The sequence below is a fragment of the Dendropsophus ebraccatus genome, chromosome 6 (assembly GCF_027789765.1).
Source record: "Dendropsophus ebraccatus isolate aDenEbr1 chromosome 6, aDenEbr1.pat, whole genome shotgun sequence".
Lineage (NCBI taxonomy): Eukaryota > Metazoa > Chordata > Amphibia > Anura > Hylidae > Dendropsophus > Dendropsophus ebraccatus.
Genome location: NC_091459.1, coordinates 38,525,652 through 38,546,668, shown reverse-complemented (window position 1 = coordinate 38,546,668; position 21,017 = coordinate 38,525,652). Strand labels below are relative to the sequence as shown.

Below are 21,017 nucleotides of genomic sequence, written 5' to 3'. Positions count from 1 at the left end.
TCCTCCCCTTTTTCCCACCTATAAGATCCTAAACAGTAGTATTTCCGCTGTTTAGTGTCATGTGCAGTAAAATAGGTAGGTGTGTGGGTTTTCCCTGTATGTAGGATCCCCTGCTGTGCCCCCATACAGTAATAATGCCCACAGCTGTGCCCCAATAAAGTAATAAGGCTCTCTGCTGTGTCCTTCCATATAGTATACATGCCCCTTGCTTTGTCCCTATATAGTAAACATGCCCCTTGCTGTAGTAATTGTGCCCTCATCAAATGATGCCCCCTGCTGTGCCCTTAATCTAGTAATAATGCCCTCTGCCATAATGCCCCCCATAGTCATAATTCCCGCCCTGGTGTGAACATTCCCCTATAGTAATAATGCCCCTCTGCTGTGCACCTCCCCCTATAGTGATAATGCTCCCACCTGTGCCACAACAAACATAAAACAAACAAAAATACTGCAAACCTAGAGAAAAAGAAATGGCTGCACCTCACACCCATGGCTGACACTAATGCCTCTCTGCTACATTTAAAAACCAACGCCAGAATGTTGGTATATAATTTGATCAAACCATATTGCCTCATGTACCGCGTGCAGGTCTTCTCGCCCTACACTAAACCAACACTGTGTCGGTCAGCGACCGCAAACCCTGCAAGCCAAGCTACAACAGGGGAGGGGGGCCTTAGAATGGCCCTGCAACCCCACTGACACAGGACCAAACCCACTGGGCCTCCCTACACCCCACAGGCGACACCTGCGGAGAAGGTGGCCGCCAAGCAACATGAGTGTGAAGAAGGTGTTACTACTCACCACTGCACCAGCAGGTAGAATGGGAGAAAAAGAAGGTCAAATAAATGGGTCACATCAAAAAACACGTCTAACCTGCGCCATAAATGCAGTATGAACTCTTCTATTGGATCCAGCAGGTGAAAAAAGTATAATGCCTCGTCCACACATCTGTTGTTTCTGTTGTGGATTAGAATATTGACCCACTGATGTCTATAGCCTCATACACACATCTGTGTTTTTATATAGATCCCTGTTTTTTTTTTCAAATTGGCCACTTGGTTCTGGGGATCTTTGCCATTTTATACATATGAAAATTGGGTTGCTTGGTGCACTGAAAGCAGGCCCAGTTCCCCCAGTGCATTAATATGCCCTCCTCCTAGGTGATGGGAGCCTTCCCTGTTATCTCAGTCGCGCCTTCCTGTTCATGTTCGGCCCAACCTGGCTCTGCTGCAGCCAGCAGTTCTTCTGAAAAACATTCACAGTCAGGGTATGAGCATGTGCAGTAGGATTTATACCTCACTCTGATGATGTTGCTTAAGATTAGGGCGGGCCAGACATGAAAAAGAAGGTGGAACTGCGAAAACAGAGAAGGCCCGCATCACCTGGGGGGAGGACAGATGGATGCACTGGGGGCAGTGGACCCGCTTCTAATGCACTAAGTGACCCCATTTCCATATTTAAAATGGCAAAGATCTCTAGAACCAAGTGACGGATTTGAATAAGAAACACAAAAACAGAATCAGTGCAGCAGAGCCCAAAATGTTGTATGAAAAGCTTATTATGCACACTGATTTGGTACGTTCACTTTAAATTGAAGCTTTCAGCTGTAATTCATGTTTCAAACTGCTGATACTGTTAGATGACTATTAGGTCAGGGAGACACATGGTACCTTTCATATAGCCATCTGTGCTTGCAGAATGTAAAAAAACGCTTTTATTCTACCATATGAAGAGTCAAAGAGGCTTTCCTAAGATCCTGAAGCGCAGCAAGCTATAACATTACCTCTCTCCCATACTTGACCCTGCTTGGCTTTCAAGTGTCAATCAAGCAGGGAGGGGAGAGCGGAGACATTCCAGCTTGCAGCTATTCAGGAGCTTGGGAAAGCCTCTATGACTACATTCTCTACATTCTGGAAGCATAGGCGGATATATGAGAGGTACCATTTGTCTCCTTGACTTAAAGCAGCACTATCAGCAGGTTCAGGCCAGTGAACCTGCTGGCATGAGCTAGCCGCAATTTACAGTGGTAAAAAAAAAAGTATTTAGTCAGTCACCAATAGTGCAAGTTCCACCACTTAAAAAGATGAGAGAGGCCTGTAATTGACACCATATGTAGACCTCAACTATGAGAGACAAAATGAGAAAACAAATCCAGATAATCACATTGTCTGATTTTGTAAGAATTTATTTGCAAATTATGGTGGAAAATAAGTATTTGGTCAGTAACAAAATTTCATCTTAATACTTTGTTATATATCCTTTGTTGGCAAATGTTTTCTGTAAGTTTTCAAAAGGTTGGCACACACTGTTGTTGGTATGTTGGCCCATTCCTCCATGCAGATCTCCTCTAGAGCAGTGATGTTTTGGGGCTGTCGCTTGGCAACACGGACTTTCAACTCCCTCCAAAGGTTTTCTATAGGGTTGAGATCTGGAGACTGGCTAGGCCACTCCAGGACCTTGAAATGCTTCTTACGAAGCCACTCCTTCGTTGCCCTGGCGGTGTGCTTTGGATCATTGTCATGTTGAAAGACCCAGCCACGTTTCATCTTCAATGCCCTTGCTGATGGAAGGAGGTTTGCACTCAAAATCTCACTATACATGGCCCCATTCATTCTTTCATGTACCTGGATCAGTCGTCCTGGCCCCTTTGCAGAGAAACAGCCCCAAAGCATGATGTTTCCACCCCCATGCTTTACAGTAGGTATGGTGTTTGATGGATGCAACTCAGTATTCTTTTTCCTCCAAACACGACAAGTTGTGTTTCTACCAAACAGTTCCACTTTGGTTTCATCAGACCATAGGACATTCTCCCAATACTCTTCTGGATCATCCAAATGCTCTCTAGCAAACTTCAGATGGGCCCGGGCATGTACTGGCTTGAGCAGTGGGACACGTCTGGCACTGCAGGATCTGAGTCCCTGGCGGCGTAGTGTGTTACTGATGGTAGGCTTTGTTACATTGGTCCCAGCTCTCTGCAGTTCATTCACTAGGCCCTTCCGCGTGGTTCTGGGATTTTTGCTCACCGTTCATTTTGACCCCACAGGGTGAGATTTTGCGTGGAGCCCCAGATCGAGGGAGATTATCAGTAATCTTGTATGTCTTCCATTTTCTAATTATTGCTCCCACAGTTGATTTCTTCACTCCAAGCTGGTTGCCTATTGCAGATTAAGTCTTCCCAGCCTGGTGCAGGGCTACAATTTTGTTTCTGGTGTGCTTTGACAGCTCTTTGGTCTTCACCATATAGGAGTTTGGAGTCTGACTATTTGAGGGTGTGCACAGGTGTCTTTTTATACTGATAACAAGTTTAAACAGGTGCCATTACTACAGGTAATGAGTGGAGGAAAGGGGAGACTCTTAAAGAACAAGTTACAGGTCTGTGAGAGCCAGAAATCTTGATTGTTTGTAGGTGACCAAATACTTATTTTCTATCATAATTTGCAAATACATTCTTACAAAATCAGACAATGTGATTTTCGGGATTTGTTTTCTCATTTTGTCTCTCATAGTTGAGGTCTACCTATGATGTAAATTACAGACGCCTCTCATCTTTTTAAGTGGGAGAACTTGCACTATTGGTGACTGACTAAATACTTTTTTTCCCCACTGTATCTTAGGATTCTCGGCTGTCCTTTTTATTCCTGTGGGGTCGGGTATACTGGTGTATTCTGCTAATTACCCATATGCTGATTAGCGGGTTCGGAGCATTTGGGGCGTTCCCCATGCTCCCAAAGCACCCGCTCTGCCAGCTTGGCCTGCCCCCTTCCGGCCCACCCACTATTTATATTCATATATGCATAGCTAGCAGCATAGCTAACTTGGATTGACAGCGCCTTGCAAGAAGAGCTCACAATTTTTCAAATTTCTAACTTGGTTTAAGAGCATTGCTTTGGTTTAAGAGCTCCCGGTACTGGGTGGGAGGGGCATGGTGGGCAGAGCCGTATTGACAGCTGCTGCTGCCCTAGGCACTGAACTTGTAGACGCCCCCCATCTGCACCCATCAATTAGCATCATCATAGGCCGCGTTCCCACATTTACTGTACGTCACCACATGCAGCCGAAACCAGACCCTCATGCGGTAACCAATAGGGGTATGGCCACTAATGCTGGTAACAGCAGGAAGAAATGGGAGCCTGGTTTCGGCCACATGCATTTCTCTACATGTAGAAACATTGTCTGAATCGCGTTTTTCATGGTTTTTAACTGCCTAAAACATCACAAATTTCCACATTGAATCAATGATTAGAGACGTCTGCAATTTGTCTGAGGGAATTCTCACCACAGGATTGGTAGATTGGTAGGTAATAGCTCCAGGTGTCACATTACCACCGCCACACCAGACCGGAAGAATACTGCCATACTGTGAATAACACCACCACACCAGACCTGACCAATACCGCCATACTGTGACTGGGTAACACCACCATACCAGACCTGACTAATACCACCATACTAAGACTGGCTAACACCACCATACCAGACCTGACCAATACCACCATACTGTGACTGGGTAACACCACCACACCAGACCTGACTAATACCACCATACTGTGACTGGATAACATTGCCATACCAGACCTGACCAATACCCACCCCACACCCCCGGAAAGACACCAGATTTGGGAGGTGGGAGACTAAAAATAATAATAATAATAATAATAAAAAAAATTTCTTCACCCCACTCCCTGGTGCTACCCCCCATGCAAGGTGCTGCCCTAGGCACCGGACCACGGGTGCCTAATGGTAAATACAGCCCTGATGGTGGGCATGGTCTGCATAGTGGTCTACCGCACTGTGCTCTGACCCAGGAAGTCACCCTCACCTTCCAAATCATAGCAGATCCACTTCAGGCTGGGCCTTGCATCAGGGGACAGGACTGTAGAGGTAATCTCTTCATAGCTGTAACCCCTCTATGTGCCCACATCTACCCTGCTCATTCCTTCATGATCCCTGCAGTCTCTCTCTACCCTCTTATTTTCATCCTCTTCATTCCTGCTATAATCTGCCTGCACTTACACTCAGCTATACACACTGCTGCTATAATGTGCCTGCACTAACACTCAGCTATAAACACTGCTGCTATAATGTGCCTGCACTCAAAAACAGCTATACACACTGCTGCTATAATGTGCCTGCACTCAAACGCAGATATACACACTGCTACTATAATGTGCCTGCACTCAAACGCAGATATACACACTGCTGCTATAATGTGCCTGCACCTACATTCAGCTATACACACTGCTGCTATAATGTGCCATTTACTCTGCTGTATAGAAAAGTCTCTGTCACTGTCCTGCTGCACAGCTCTGATTCTCACTTCCTGATTGGTCCATGCTGAACACACACCCCTTCCCCATTGCTGTCATGTGACCAAACAGAGCTCTGACAGCAGCCCTGCTTCTCTATTCTAGCCTATGTATTACATTACTGCATTATGGGGATCTGCAGTTCCATCCTGTATCTACAAACTGTTGCTGTTTTTTTAGGTTTATGCAGTTACTATACATTATACTCCACATGCTGATTGCTATACGGTACAGTAACTTATAATATGACATATCCAGCTGTTTCTTAATGTTTGTTTCATTTGTTTTACATGTTATTCAGGGGAGGCTGTTAACTAGGCTACCAGGGACATCACTGGGGGGTTAATTAGGCTACCAGGAACATCAATGGGGGGGGGGGGGGGGGTTAGCTAGGCCTACCAGAGGCATCACTGGGGGGGGGGGGGATAACTAGACTACAAGGGGCATCACTGGGGGTTAACTACAATAGTAGGGGCACTAGGGGAAGAATACTTTGCCGTCCCCTGGATGCTGCAAACACACTACTAACTGCACAGTATGCGGCCCTCAAATGATTTTATTAATGCCCGATCGGCCCTTGACATGGAAAAGGTTCCTCACCCCTGGGGATTGGGAAAGCGTTATAAGCAGATTATTAATAAATGGGGGAAAAGCTAGAGGGAGAGTTATGAAGCTATCCTTTAATAAGAGGTTGCTGCCCATAGCAACCAATCAGAGATCAGCTTTCATTTTACCACAGCAGCATGAGAAATGACAGCTGTGCTCTGATTGGTTGCTAGGGGCAACACCGCGAATATCTCTCCCTCCTAGGTCTGTAGACCCTAAGCTCCTATACTAGAACTAGAGTGAAACGCCCGGAGGAGGAGAGAGGTGATTGTGGTCCCGAGGCCACATCTGGCCGGGGCTTCGGGGGGTTAATCCTCTCATGTACGTCTCCATGATGGAGGCCGGGCACAGGTAGCGCAGTACCCGCAGTCACATCACTGACAGTGCTTCCCCATGGCTCAGTGACAGTGTATAGGACCTGTACCATAGGTAACACACGGTGACGCTACCGCCCGCTATCCGGCACGGGAGGAGACGGAACGCTTTGGAGTTAACTGCGGATTGATGGACTGCACCATCCTGTGCCGGGAGGGGAGGACGGATGAGAGCAGACAATCCTCCGCCCCGCTCTACCCACGTCCCCAGAGCGGCAGCACAGAGCCCCCGCCATCTCCGCTGCGTGCAGAGCTCCGAGCCGTGTGAGGAGCGGAGCCGTGCGCCGGCCATCGTCCTGCCTCTCCCGCTGACCTGTCCCCGCCCTCTCTCCCCTCACAATCCGCTGGCCCGGCTGCAGGGCAGGCTGTGGACACTCGCTCTCTCCGCTTCTCTTGTTTGTTGTCCTTGAGTCATCGTGGACGATCCGTGACAACGGGGGCAGAGATGGGGCGCAGCTGGTGAGCGGCTCCACGTGACCCCCCCGAGGAGCTGCGGCAGCCCCGGACCGGACGAGGATGAGCAGCGGCGGCGGCGGCGGCGGCCAGTGAGCGAGGAGCAGCCCCGGACCCGCTGCCGGATCTCCGTCCTGTCTGTACGTATCAGCCCCGGGAATGAATGGTCGGGCCCGTGCCAAGTGCGGGGAACATGGCACCTATATATATATATATATATATATATATATATATATATATATATATATATATATATATATATACACACACACACACACATCATGGCAGCTATACACATGTATCATGGCACCTATACATTATCATGGCAGCTATATATACATCATGCCACCTATACATTATCATGGCAGCTATATATACATCATGGCAGCTATATATGTATTAGACCTGTGTATATATATACATATATAATATATATATATATATATAGTGATCAGCTGCATCTCATACACTGGGATATGACACCAGCCTCTGGATCTATAGGATTGCCTCCTATTATATAAGCAGTCATTTACATTCTCCCAGTGCACCATGCAGAGAGCTGGCATTCCTGGGCACCATCACATACATATACACATATATATATCATAGCATATACATCCATCCATACATATATATTATAGCGTATACAGATACATCATAGCATATACATATATTTCAGCATATGCATATATATCAGTATATACATATATAGCATATCCATCCATCCATATACAACATATACATATATATATCATAGTATTTACATATATAGCATATACATACATACATATATCATAGCGTATACAGATACACCATAGCATATATACATCCATCTATCCATATATATCATAGCGTACACATCTATCTATACATATATATCATAGCATATATCATAGCATATACATATTGTAGCATATACATATATAGCATAGCACATATATATATATACACATATATCATAGTATATGCATAGATATAATTTGCCATTGGAAATCAAACAGGCTTTGATGAATTCCTGTGAGTAGCCCCCCGGCTGCTGGTTGTGGTGGGCATTATGTATGGCACCTGTGTTCTGTATAGGATGTATGGGTGTTGGTATTTGATGGCTTTAATCCAATGTGATGGTTCTGTGTGGACGTATAGAGCATTTCCATAGATTGTATTGGGTCAGGACATCATTGTTACCATGATATACAGCGAGATCTGCTACATATTGTATTGAAAAGCAGTGACAATTCTTATTGTGAGTGACAGGTGAGCGGCGATCTGCTTTCTGGCATACAGCTGGCATTTGCTGTGTCCATGTGTGCCTGGGCAAGGTGTGTGCCCAGCATATAAATCTCGCTGTGTCATAGACTTGCAGTGGTATCTGATGAAGCAATTCAATCGCCGTTCTCTCCCCACCCCCCCACCTGCCCGTTCTTCCTGGAAGAGGAGGGGATGGCTCTCGCTGGGGTCCTGTGCATTGTTATACTGGATTCCTCAGGATTGGGCTGGAGATGCCAGAGACAAGATGGAAGAACCTTGCTCCACTACCTGCTGGCTGCTGAATAGGCCTTCACATACAGACGCTGGGAAGCCATGATGATCACTCATGTCTTCTAACAAGAGCTGATACCTGACACAGTGACAGCACAGGCCCACATTGTCTCCCGTCACAACTGAGACACTAAATGCAAAGTAGCATGGAAACCTGAGCTGATGCCCGGCTCTCCCTAAAGCCTTTATACATTGCTTCAGCACAGAGGCTCAGGTTCATGGCTTTTATCCCTCTAAGAAATCCTTTGCATGACAATTGGGAAGTGCGTCGTCCATTACAATGTAGAAATGAATGCTAGTGGGGGAGCTTGCATTTTCTAGCAGCTACTATATATATATATCTCTACCTATGACTGTGGCTCACGCCTTACTAACTCTGCTATGCTGTGTGTGCATGCAGGTGTTTAGGGATATTCTATGTATTGGCGATGTGTATCTGTTCTGTATGTCATACAGTGCTTACCCTTCTCTATAAGCTGCTGTGGATGAGAAGGTGCATCAGACTCCATACATTTATAGAGCATGGCACTATGTAAAAATGGACGTTATTTGCATAACAATGGCCATTAGGGACGTTGTGTGCAATGACGGCCGTTGTTCTGAAAGACGGCTGTCATTTTGTACATAGTGTGAACCTAGCCTATGTCTGTGAGATGCGTTGTCTAATAATCGTAGCCTGCAGCTTCTTTATATAGGAGTCGTGCCATGTTATCTGCCACTGTGTAGTGGTGTGGGCCCAATTACTTTATGCTGCATGCTAGTATGTTAGTGTATAATATATGTGTGTATGTAGTATACCACACATATATGAGAATCTACAGTATATTACAAGTTTTAGAAATCTAACCTCTAAGATCAATGTGAAGCATGTTTACCACTCTCTGTGCTATATCCTGTTCAGGGAGGTTTTTAGGCACATAGACATAACAAGGGAAATGTTCTCAATGTTCCCCTTAGCTTTAAAGAAGATCTGTCATCAAACTGCTCTCCTGTGTCAGGGGACGGATTTGATCTCCTTTTAGCTGCCGAAATGACATAAAATATTGTGTCGTTTAATTCGCATTTGAGCGATCATCGGCTCGTGTAAACACAGCGAACGATCAAGCGACGAGCGAGAAATCGTTTATTGTGATCTTTCAACATGTTCTCAAATCGTCGTTGGTCGGTCGCTAAAAATTTGCAGATCGCTTTGTGTATACAGTCTTTCAAAGATTCACCCTATGTGTGAGATGGGCTTAAGCGATCTTAAAAACAATCGCAATAACGATTTTTCTAACTATTTATTCGTCTAAACACTGATCATTATAAAAACAAAATCATTGCTTCATAAGCGTTAAACGATCGATTGGGCGAATTATCGCTTCGTGTAAACGGATCATTAGTCTGGAGTATTCATGCAGTTATTGCCCCACCTTTCCGCACCTGCTACAGTCATTGGCCGTTGTCTAAAGTGCCGCAGCATAGAGATGGGAGGAGTGCTTTCTGCATGGATTCCTTATATAAACTATTGTATGTGCCCCATATATTCCTTGATCACTCCTATTAGCCTAAAAAAAAAATAATTCTTAGGCTACTAATGCACCAGGTTAAGAACAGTGACTCTATCTGGCGCATCTTTAGCCTGTCTAGTCTAAGTTTGCTCTACCTATTGGTTTAATTTTATGCCAAGAATTTGCACCAGCCTTTAGCTTGTTTTCGCCACATTTTGATAATTTGTGCGCCTTTGTCTAGAGAGGTTCAAAAGCATCTAAAAAGCATCTATTTGCCGTAGTTTGCACTAAATTTTTTTATCTTTAACAATGTTTTTTGTGTCCTTTTTGGTTGATAGGAAAGTGGACCTGTCTCCATGCTATGCTGCACTTTGTACACATGCAGCCAATTTTATTGATTTAATCCATTTAAAAATGCAGTTCTGTGTTTCCATGGTAACAGACTACTGAAAAACCCTGGTGTTGTCTGATGCTTTGGTTATATTACCTTCCATCTGTTAAAGGGGTTGTCTGGGCAAATAGGGTTTCTTAATATCTTGCTAGGGCTGGAGGGAACATCAACAGGTATACTTACCCAGCTGCAGCAGGTATACTGCTGCGGCGCTCCTCTTTACTAGCTTCGCTGACGTTCCGTGCAGAATGGAAAGGGCTGATCTTTTTCATTAGCTACTGAGCAAGGTTTAATCAGATACACCCATCCTATAAAGTGACGGCACATTGCTAGGATACATCATCACTTTATTTAGAAGAGAGATGAGCAAAACATGCACATGCTCAAGTCTGATTGTTCGGTATTTGATTACTAGTGACTGAAGTTGGATGCAGCCCTAGGGAGTCTGGGAAAACATGCATATGGCCTGTGACTGTATCCATGTTTTTCAGGACTCCCTAGGGCTGCATCCAACTTCTTGAGCCTCCGGTATTCAAATGCTGAACGATCGGATTGGAACATGCTCGCATTTCGCTCATGGCTCACTGTAAATGATGGTTGTGCACGACTGCTCTATCACCATGACCTCTTTGCTGTCAGTACCTACAGAATGGCAGCTGCCATACACTATGCAGGGGGACTGCAGAAGAGCTCCCCCTTCAGGTGAGTGTGGTTGTGTTCAGCTGCAGCCAGGAGCTCAGCTGTGCAGGGACTACTCTGACAGGGACAGGATTTGCATGAGTTTATTTGTCTTGTTTGTTGACCATACCTGTAATTTGTTTGACATGCTGTGTGGATAAGATCAGCATTCATTCTGGACAGACGCTCCATGATCTGCAGGGCAGCCTACTAGATCTCGTTCCACTAAATACTGACATCTAAAAATAGTCCAGAGCCAGTGATCATTGTTTAGTTAGTACGTCTCCACCTGTTTGCCTTTCGTTTTTCCTGTTCCAGACCGGTGACTGAATGCAGGGCTTTTTTTTTCTCTTTATCTAAATCATTGCTCAGGTCGCTGGTACCTTAGACAATTTCTGTGGAGATAAGATTGCCGCTTAAACATTTACCCAGTAAATTACTCTCACCTTGAATAGATCAATCTCTCACAAGAGTCCGCTTGTATCAACAGAAGAAGAGATTTGAAAGTGAAAATGCTGATGTCTTTTGAAGGCCGATAGGATGGGTGTGTGAGGACCTTGTCTTATATGGAGGAGGGATTCTTTAGGTGTTTTTGGCTTTGCACAGTACCCCTTTAATTATGTAATTTTTCATGATGTGGTCTCTCTAGCAAAATGCTGCGGAATGTGAGGGTGCTATGTGAAGATTATTAATACGTAAGCATTTCATATTGTTAGATTTAAAGGGTAATTATTATTTGGAGTGGGCGGCAGGAAATGCCACAAAAACACTGCCGTCTTGCTGTCCATTTGGGCGCGTGCAGGAGACTGATTTCTTCCTTTTTGTTATTTGCCTGCATTGTAAGTGTATGCAGCCAAAAGTGTATGCTATTGTGCAGGAATCATGTGTCACCTGTGTCCAGTTGGACTGAGCTACTGACAAAGTGTGACCACCACCTTTGAAACAAGGTGGGCATTGGGACAGGGATTCAAAAGAACTGCAGGTGGCGCTATAATAAGTATGTAACAGCAATACCCAGACACCGCCGCATTTTTAAAGATGATTCCAACTAAAAATTTGCATGCTCCAACAGCGAATGAATGTTTACTTTGTGGGACACACTATTAAAACATGAGATTTGTGTTAGGTCTAATGTCTAATGTTCCTGAGGCTGCCTTTACTGTTAGCTGCCAATGGCCAGCACCTCTGCCAGTTTCAGTTCCATTTTATCTCAGTACTTTTATGATGATTGGTTACATGTAATGTGACTCGGGAGCCAGGTGTGTCTCACCTGTAATGTTAGCCTATGACCGTAACTTCTAGGAGTGGGAGTGCCGGGAACACTTTCCTTTGGTAACCTGTTCGTCACCCTAATGGCTTTTTATCCTTAGCTTGCTACAACTTGCTCTTAGAGCTTTTATTCAGGGATCATGAGTTATTGGTTTTGACAGACCTGACTTCTTTTGTATTGTATTCCACACATACAGATTCTATATACTGCAATATGGAACAGCTGCTTTAATGGATTCAAGTAGAGTACAGTGCTCGGCTGTTGTAGACCGTCCCCTAGAGTTTGAAATGAGTGTTAGTGGCCGTACTCAATGGTCACTCCATTTAGACAGGGGCACAGGACCCTTATAATCAGAGATGTGGAGTCAGTAAGCTGCAGCTCCAACTCTGACTCCTAAAATTTATCAAGAACGACTCCGACTCCTGCTCTGTTATTTATCACACAGGCTCAGCAGCTTCTACTTAAAGGGGTACTCCAGTGGGGGGGCACTTTTTTACTGTGACCGGGGAGGAGGTGGCCGAGGAAAAAGACGTCCACTCACCTCCCCAGTTCCAGCGGTGGGTCCCGCATCGCGGTGCTCCGATTCCCGGCCGCTTCCGGGTGTCTGATGTGGGCCCGAGCAACGGGCAACGGAGCGCCGCGATGCAGGACCCGCCGCTGGAACCGGGGAGGTGAGTGGACGTCTTTTTCCTCCCCGGTCCCAGTAAAAAAAATGCCCCACCACTGGAGTACCCCGTAAAATGTCCTGCTGATCCTGAGGCGACTTCTGAGTGAATAAGGAAAGATATAAAGCAGCTTCTCCTGTGTGTGCAGTGGATGCAGCCAGTCTCCAGCCTCTATGTCCTGAACTACTCACAACTAGAGTGTGAGCAGGTGGTCTTTTTTGCTGACAACCTTCTCTGTTTCTAACTTAATATTTACCATACACAAAGATACACTGCTAACCCTGCCAGATACCTGTAATATAGAGGAGTCAGCCATAGTGATATAGAGGGGTCACACATAGTGATATACAGGGGTCCTTGTGGGGGCACACACACAGCCTGCTGCAGGCATAGCGCACACACACTCATACACAGCCTGCTGCAGCCATAGCACACTGAAGAAAAACACAATCTTTAAGCAGAGAGAAAACACCACATTGAGGACAGAGGTTACTGCTACACTAATGGTTTCTCCTCCTCCTCTAAATTACACAGGATATCTTCATATTACACTGCTGCTCATATACAATCATCCAGCATCCAGGAAGAGAACACAATGAACTCCTCCAGCTCAGAAACAAACTGCCAAATAGTGACTAACAACTTTTCCCCGACCACCCTTATCTAATAGGGCCAGTGTCCTATTACTGATATATTCCCCGACCACCCTTATCTAATAGGGCCACTGTCTTATTAGAATGTTGCTCATAAAATATATTAATGAGAAAAACGTATAAAATAAATTTTTTTCCGACATTTTTCCAACTTCAGCCAAAACTAGCTCCAACTCCACAACCCTGGTTATAATTGGTGGTAATCCCAAAGGTTGGCCCCTCCATGTGGTTAGATGATACACTGTCATCTTGGGAAACACCTTTAATTGTGCTTTAATAATAAATGGAGCTCCTGCCTATAGAATGCTTTATGCTTTATATTTCTTGTGCTGCTTCATGTCTCACTAACCTTTGTACGTTGCGGTTCATGGAGACAAATCTTCAAGTAGCGATAAAAGGGAATGGATTTTTCTACAAAGCATTTAGCTGAATATTTAACAGAGTATCAACAGTGGTTTGCTAAGATTTTCCTGTGTGGGCTTTCTAAGTAGGTAAAATTCTTTCATAGATATTGTAAGCTAGACTAAGGGTACTATTAGACGGGCCGAAAGGGGCCCGATAACAACTGTAAACGAGTGCCGATCTGCTAGATCGCCACTCGTTTACTGGGCCTATTACACAGCCCGATAATCGTTTAACAAGGGCTGCAAGGACATCGTTATCGGTGTCCTTGCATCCCTTGCTTAGATGGTATACTCTACCTATCCACGCTCCAGGGCTGCTGCTGCGGTCCGCTTCTCCCCGGGTCCCGCGCCCTCTAGCTTCAGAGCGGCCTGTTAGCTGACAGGCTGCTCAGCCAATCGAATGCCGCGGCGGTCCCGGCTTGTGATTGGCTGAGTGGCCTGTCAGCTCAGAAAGGCCGCTCTGAAGCTAGAGCGTGCGGGACCCGGGGAGAAGCAGACCGCAGGAGCAGCCCTGGAGCGTGGATAAGTATGCAGATCGTCAGTCGCTGGCCGCACACCGCTATTATACATAGCGGTGCGCGAGTCAGCACCCGACAATGATAGGTTCTAACCTATATCAACGATCAGCCGATGACCACGATCATCGGCTGATCATTGTCTTTATTACACGGAGCGATAATCGGCCGAATCGGACAAATTATCATTCCGTGTAATAGTACCCTAAGGGGGCATTCACACATCCGCAAATTTGAAGATGTTAAGGACGGGGAAGGAATGTAATGGATGTGTTCCCCACACGGCAGGATCTGTCAATATAGTAGTAGCTGTAGTGACCGTGTCGTGCAGATTAAAAGAATTTCCCCACTGCTGGCGTGATATTGACACATCATGCCAGACAGGGAACAAATCCATTACATGCCTTCTCTGGCCGCAAATTTGCGGACATGTTAATGCCCCCTTAAATTTAGTACAACCCTAAAAGTAGGAAAAGGCAACACAATCCATACCCCACCGGGAAACTGCATAGTGCTCACTCTGGTTTGCTAGTGGTCTCCAGTAGTGTTGAGTGGATCTGTCAAACTGCTTGTGTTCGGCAACCCGAATGCTTGGCATTTGATTTCCTGCGGCTGCAGAAGTTAAATGCAGCCCTCGGGAGTCCTGGAAAACATGGATACAGCCTATGGTTGTATCCGTGTTCTCCTGGCAGCCCTAGGGCGGCATCCAACTTGCACAGCTATGGGGAAGCAAATGCCGAACGTTTGCCGAATCCGAACAGTTTATAAAGTCCGCTCAACACAAGTCTCCAGTGATTTTACTCTGAGCAAGAAAATATTCTCCAGGGACGAGTACAGGAAAAAATTATTTTTAACTTGCGTCTTTGGCAGGTAACAAGGATATTGGCATTTTCTGAAAACACATGCATATTGTTGCACCTCAGATGTCACTGAGATCGTCGGACTCTTCAGAAACACATTGTACCTTCCATTTTGACAGGTTGCCAAAGTATACTCAGGTAAGTAAAATTGCGATCCGTGTTGCTTCAGTTTTCCATTAGTTTTTTTTGCCAAAAACAGATGTGTAGCTGACCACATTGAAACAATGGGTTCTTTTTCTGTCAGTAAATCAGGATGCTGCTTTAGGCCATGTGCACACGATGTATAACACCGGCTGCTCTGTGACCCGGCTGGATCACGGAACGGCCGGTGTTACTGAAGATCATCCCGGCCGGTACTGCATATACCTTTACGGTCAGAAAATAATGTGGGGATGAGGCCTAAGACTGGGCTTACACTCCATTTAACATATACATAAAGAACGGATGGTAAAAATGGATGCTGCTGTTGTATGTCATATTAAAAAAATCTGTTTTTCCATTGACTTACATTTTTTTTTTTTTTTAAGTGATCAAAACATTTTTTTTTTTTTAACATAAAAAATTGTGGCAACGCAAAAATGTCGTCGACCGCGAGAGGGTTTTTGTACGTTAATACTAAATAAATGAAATGAATGTAAAATGTAGTGTGAACCCAACCTAAGACAAAGCAGAGCTGAATTTTATAAATGATGCTAGTAGACTGGCTGAGGGTTGGTAACCTAAGGCGATGTTCACCTCTACATCAGAGACTCCCTCTTAGGCCTCTGTCACAAACTCTGGTTAAAATACTGGATCTAAAACCACTTCTGTGGTCAGTCTAAAAGCACAACTGAGACTGACTCACAAAAAAAAAAATCCCACGTGTGAACCTGGCCTAATGTGACCATGCAAGGACAGCATCTCATGAGCTTGCATGTCAGGATTTCCCTTAGAGTAAATTCTGAATGCTGCAGTAACTTTTATGGGGAGGTAGGATTGTGTATTTTACATGCCCTCCTCCCACAGATTTCTGTCACACCTTTCTAATTATAAGCACTTTGTATTGTTCATTCGTATGGGAGCAGAAAATTGGGTGGTTACTCAGCTGGCAGGTAAAATACATGCTACCTTCTATAAAACTGTTAAAGGATGAGAAATGTACCTGCGGACAGGTAGCTGGTAGAGGAGAGAGGAGTTTCTTTGGGGTTATTTAAGGGTAAGTTTACATTGTGTTTGCTGTGTTCAGCGTATACATCAACAACCCTACAAAAGGGGATGCCTATATATATATATATATATATATATATATATATATATATATATATATATATATATATATATACACAGTGGTGCCTTGGATTACTAGCATAATTCGTTCCGGGACCGTGCTTGTAATCCAAATCTGCTCTTAAACCAAAGCAAATTTTCCCATAAGAAATCATGGAAGTGCAGACAATTGGTTCCACACCCCAAAAATTAAGATTTATTTTTCTGAATTACATGTAAAACAGATGAAACAAAGATTGAGAAACAGCAGAATATGTGATATCATAAACTACAGTACAGTAATGGAGAGGATGGGAAACACAAGGGCTGAGAGAGACTGCAGGGAGCATGAAGGAATGAGCAGGGCAGATGTGGGCACAGTATAGCAGCACTCTCTGGGGAGAGAGGGGTTACAGCTATGGAGAGATTACCCCCCCCCCCACAGTCCTGTCCCCTGATGTAAGCCCCAGCCTGAAGTGGATCTGCTATGATTTGGAAGGTGAGGGAGACTTCCTGGGTCAGAGTACAGTGCTGTAGATACCGCTATGCAGGCCATGCCCCTCCTCCACTCGCGCTCCCACCCAGTACAGGGAGCTCTTAAACCAAAGCAATGTTCTTAAACCAAGGTACCACTGTGTGTGTGTGTATATATATATATATATATATATATATATATATATATATATATATATATATATATATTTTGACAGAGCAAACATGATGTACATTTTCCTTTACTCAGGTTAGTGTGTATCAAGTGTTTTCTTTACGAAGGCAAAAGAAGAAACTCAGAGGATCCTGTGGGACATCCATCTTTACAGGGCAGAGGTTGTGCTACAGAGGAGTAAAAATACCCCTCAAAGCATTTCTAAGAGGTATTTTTAGCCAAGGAGGAGTATGAAATCTGCAGTAATGCAAATAAACAATACATGGTGACACATAATGTCCAGAGGTCGCTATTGATGTATGGAAACCATGACTATAACTATCTTCCATGCATTAATAGCAGCGTTAGGCAATTTTAAATGTATCTGCTAGTAAAGAGAACAACATATACACAGAATGGTATTACCAATGATATCACTCCATAATGCTTGACTCCATAATGAATTTGACACCCCTGATATATGGTGCGTTTACACGGCACGATTATCATTCGAATTTTCGCAATAAGGATCACATTTGAGCGATAATCGGCTTGTGTAAACACAGCGAACAATCAAGCGAGAAACGAGCGAGAAATCGTTGGCCCCGCCCCTCTGTGACGTCATCTGCACATAGATCTATGTGCCTATGACATCATGGAGGGGCGAGGCCAACAGTGGTGCTATGGGCGGGACTATTTTGCGCTGTTGACGTGAAGCCCTGCCCACTTGGCACAATCTGCAGTTGGTAAAAGATCACTCTTTACTTGAACAAGCACCATGACGTATGATATAAAATAAGGTATGAAAATGGTTAAATTTACCCATTACACTTGTGTAGAGAAGTCAGAATGCAAAAAGGGGGTGACAGTGTCACTTTAAGAGCAACACATAGGTGACAACATACAGAGTTTGTCCCCTTGAGATGAATGTGATACATCACTAAGGGCCGCATTAGACAGCCCGATGCCTCTTGTAAGCGATTGCCGATCTGCTAGATTGGTACTTGGTTACCGGGCCTATTACATGGCTCGATAGTCATTTAGCAAGGGCTGCATGGACAACTTTAGCGATTTCCAACAAGCCCTTGCCCTTAAACTGTATACATTACCTTTCCACAGTCACCAGTGTTCTATTGCCCTCTGCTTTCTTCCCGGAGCCGCTGTTGTAGCTTCAGAGCGGGTCTCTGAACTGACAGGCCGCTCAGCCAATAACTGTCTGGGACCACCACGGGAAGTGATTAGAGGAAAGAAGAACACCAGGGAGCATGAAAAGGTAATGTATACAGTTTTTGTGTTTTTTTTAGCATAGTCCTCACTTGATTTTAGGTCAGGACTGAAAGACACAATCAGCCAATGATCGTTGTCTCTATTATAGAGAACGAGAATTTTCGCCCTGTGTAATAGGGCCATTAGCATGCTCTTTGACCTTTGAGGAGGCAATTCCACAGGGAGCTGCCATAGTCTTTCTATTGATGCTATCTATCTAAGGCTGCATTCCCACGTTCCGTGATCCTGACGGATCACGGACGTGGAATGCATGTACAGGAGTCCCCCCCGCGCCCGGACGCAATCTGTAATTAGATGCTGGGAGCGAGGGAGACTGTATTCATAAGCGCCGCGCTGTAGTAACAGCACCGCACGGCTGATTCATTACAACGCGGCGCTTATGAATACATTCTCCCCCGCTCCCAGCATCTAATTACAGATGCTGTCAGGGCGCGGGGGGACTCCGGTACATGCATTCCACGTCCGGATCACGGAACGTGGGAATGCAGCCTAATGGTTTCACATGTTGCTGCAATGCTGTAACTTTACAGCAGCCTCCTCTTATCACCATAGACACGTCAAGAAGTCTTAGCTTAGTTTTAGCCCCAGTGGTGAGAGTGAGAACTGCAATATTCTCGTATTATTTTATAATACAGATAGTAAAATGGAAAAGTCAGAAAAAGAGACACCAACAATTCTTAGAATATATATGAAATATGTTTAACATAAAAGCATTATTTAAACAGTGTCATTTTCTGAAGACACATTCCCTTTAAGTTATGTTTAGACCTTAATTGGAGGCTCCATTTAAGGCCTTGCAGAATCTGTCCAAACTACTGAACTAAAGCTGCCCTGGGTTGTGTCTGCTGCGGTGCAGTCTCGGGGCTGTCTGCATGGGGTCTTACAGAGGACGTTGTCGTGTGTCCTCCTTGGTTGCTTTGTTGTACCACATCTCTTTGATTTTAATAACTACAAAGGCAAGGCAGTGGTTTGCATTGATAACATCTCATGTTTTGCTTTAATGTATCTACAGATATATTTATACTTTCACTTCACTTTTAAACCCTATTTTATCAATATTGTTTTTTTATTTTTTATTATTTAGACCAATAGGGTTCATATGTGCCGTTTTTGCTGCTGATTGTTACCAGCAGAAGAACAATTGATATGTATGCATAGCTGTTTTCCATCAAAATGAATGGGAGGTTTAATTATCAAATCGAAGCTCATTTTTTTCTGCAATTTTTTTTTTCATTAGGGTATGTTCACACTGAGTAAAACAGGCGGAATTCCACGGCGGAACTTTCCACCGCAGAATCCCGTCTGTCTGTGTCCCATAGCCCATCTATGGGACAGAGCGCGTGCGCCTCCGCAGCCACCGCTCTCCGCTCAAAGAAGTGACATGTCACTTCTTTGAGCGGAGAGCAGCGGCAGCAGAGGAGCGCGCACCCTCTCATTCACTTACAGCGGCACACTGAGCGCGGCGGAATTCTGCATATCCATATGAGGTAAAGTCTGTGTCAGCTCTCTTTACTCACTCCATCATGCTTCTTTATGTTCTGCCCGCTGCCCGTCTTCCCCATACAGAACTGTCTGCTGGCAGTGTATGTATGATATGTACGGTACACCATCAGGGAGGATGAGGCCTCACACAGATCAGGCTCAGTATATCTGAGCTCCTAAACAATACCGACAAAGCCGATGGAGATTCAAACTGTTTAGGAGCTGCTGACATCGTAATAAAACATGATGCTGGGAGCTCCCCAGGTCCAGTCCGCAGAACACTGTGCGTGTACGGATGTGTGAGTGACCCCTAACTTTTTTTTTTTTTTTTTTTTTTAACTGGGGATTCCCCTGAAGACAGGGGTTACACTTATGCAGGACCCTTTTGGGTCCTCTGTTCCTACATTCCTTTTAAACGGATTTAAAAAAAAAAAAAAAAAAAAAGCCTGTGTGCGGTTTGTCTTTTTATGTTGTTATGGTCTTGCTTATTAATTGACGACGAATGAAAACCTGATGCACCACGATGTTTGTCACACAGCAGACCATTTATGAAAGACCCACCTGAGGCATATGCCAGGGAGAAGGCGCAGATTCACCTCTTCTCCCTGGTGTACGCCTGCTGTATCACCTGGTCTCCCAATGGGTAAGCAGGGGGGGGGGGGGCGGGAACGGAAAGGCGGCATGTCCTCTTCCCGCACCTCATTTATCAGGCATAAGGCTTAAATCATGCTCCAAATCTACACCTGCTGGAAGCCTCTTAGTGAATCCAGCTATGGAAAAAGAGACGGCCCTAATTTAAGACTGGCGTAAAGTATGCCGGTCTTCATAAATCCCCCCTTGGTGTCACTATAATGCTACTGAGCCTGAGAATAAAGTTATGGTACTTTTACTGTATGGTGAATAGCATAAATATTAACCAAAAAAACAAGACAAAATCGCATGTGCAAGAATCCACTACTACTGTGTTCCTACAAAAATAAGACCGGGTCTTATATTATTCTATTCTCAGAAAAAAAGGCTTATTTTTGGTGTTATATTTTTTCCATTATCAACAATCACACATAATGCCAGATTCCTGTCTTGTATTCCATGGATTTGCCTATTCTTTTTAGTGTAGGGCTTATATTTAAGGCCTACTCCAAAATCCCAGCAA

At 44.6% G+C, this 21,017-nt stretch overlaps 1 protein-coding gene across 3 annotated transcripts in view; it reads left to right on the top strand.

Annotated features, from left to right (window-relative positions):
* Positions 1-6,323: 6,323 nt before the first annotated feature.
* Positions 6,324-21,017, top strand: part of WASF1 (WASP family member 1) — a 66,315-nt gene continuing 51,621 nt past the window's right edge. For 2 of the 3 annotated variants that reach the window (XM_069974836.1, XM_069974834.1), the window contains exon 1: positions 6,324-6,879. The gene's annotated coding sequence lies outside the window, so the exon portion shown is untranslated. Of the gene's footprint in view, positions 6,880-15,214; positions 15,343-21,017 lie in introns of all 3 variants that reach the window. The other variant, XM_069974835.1, reaches the window with a different exon arrangement.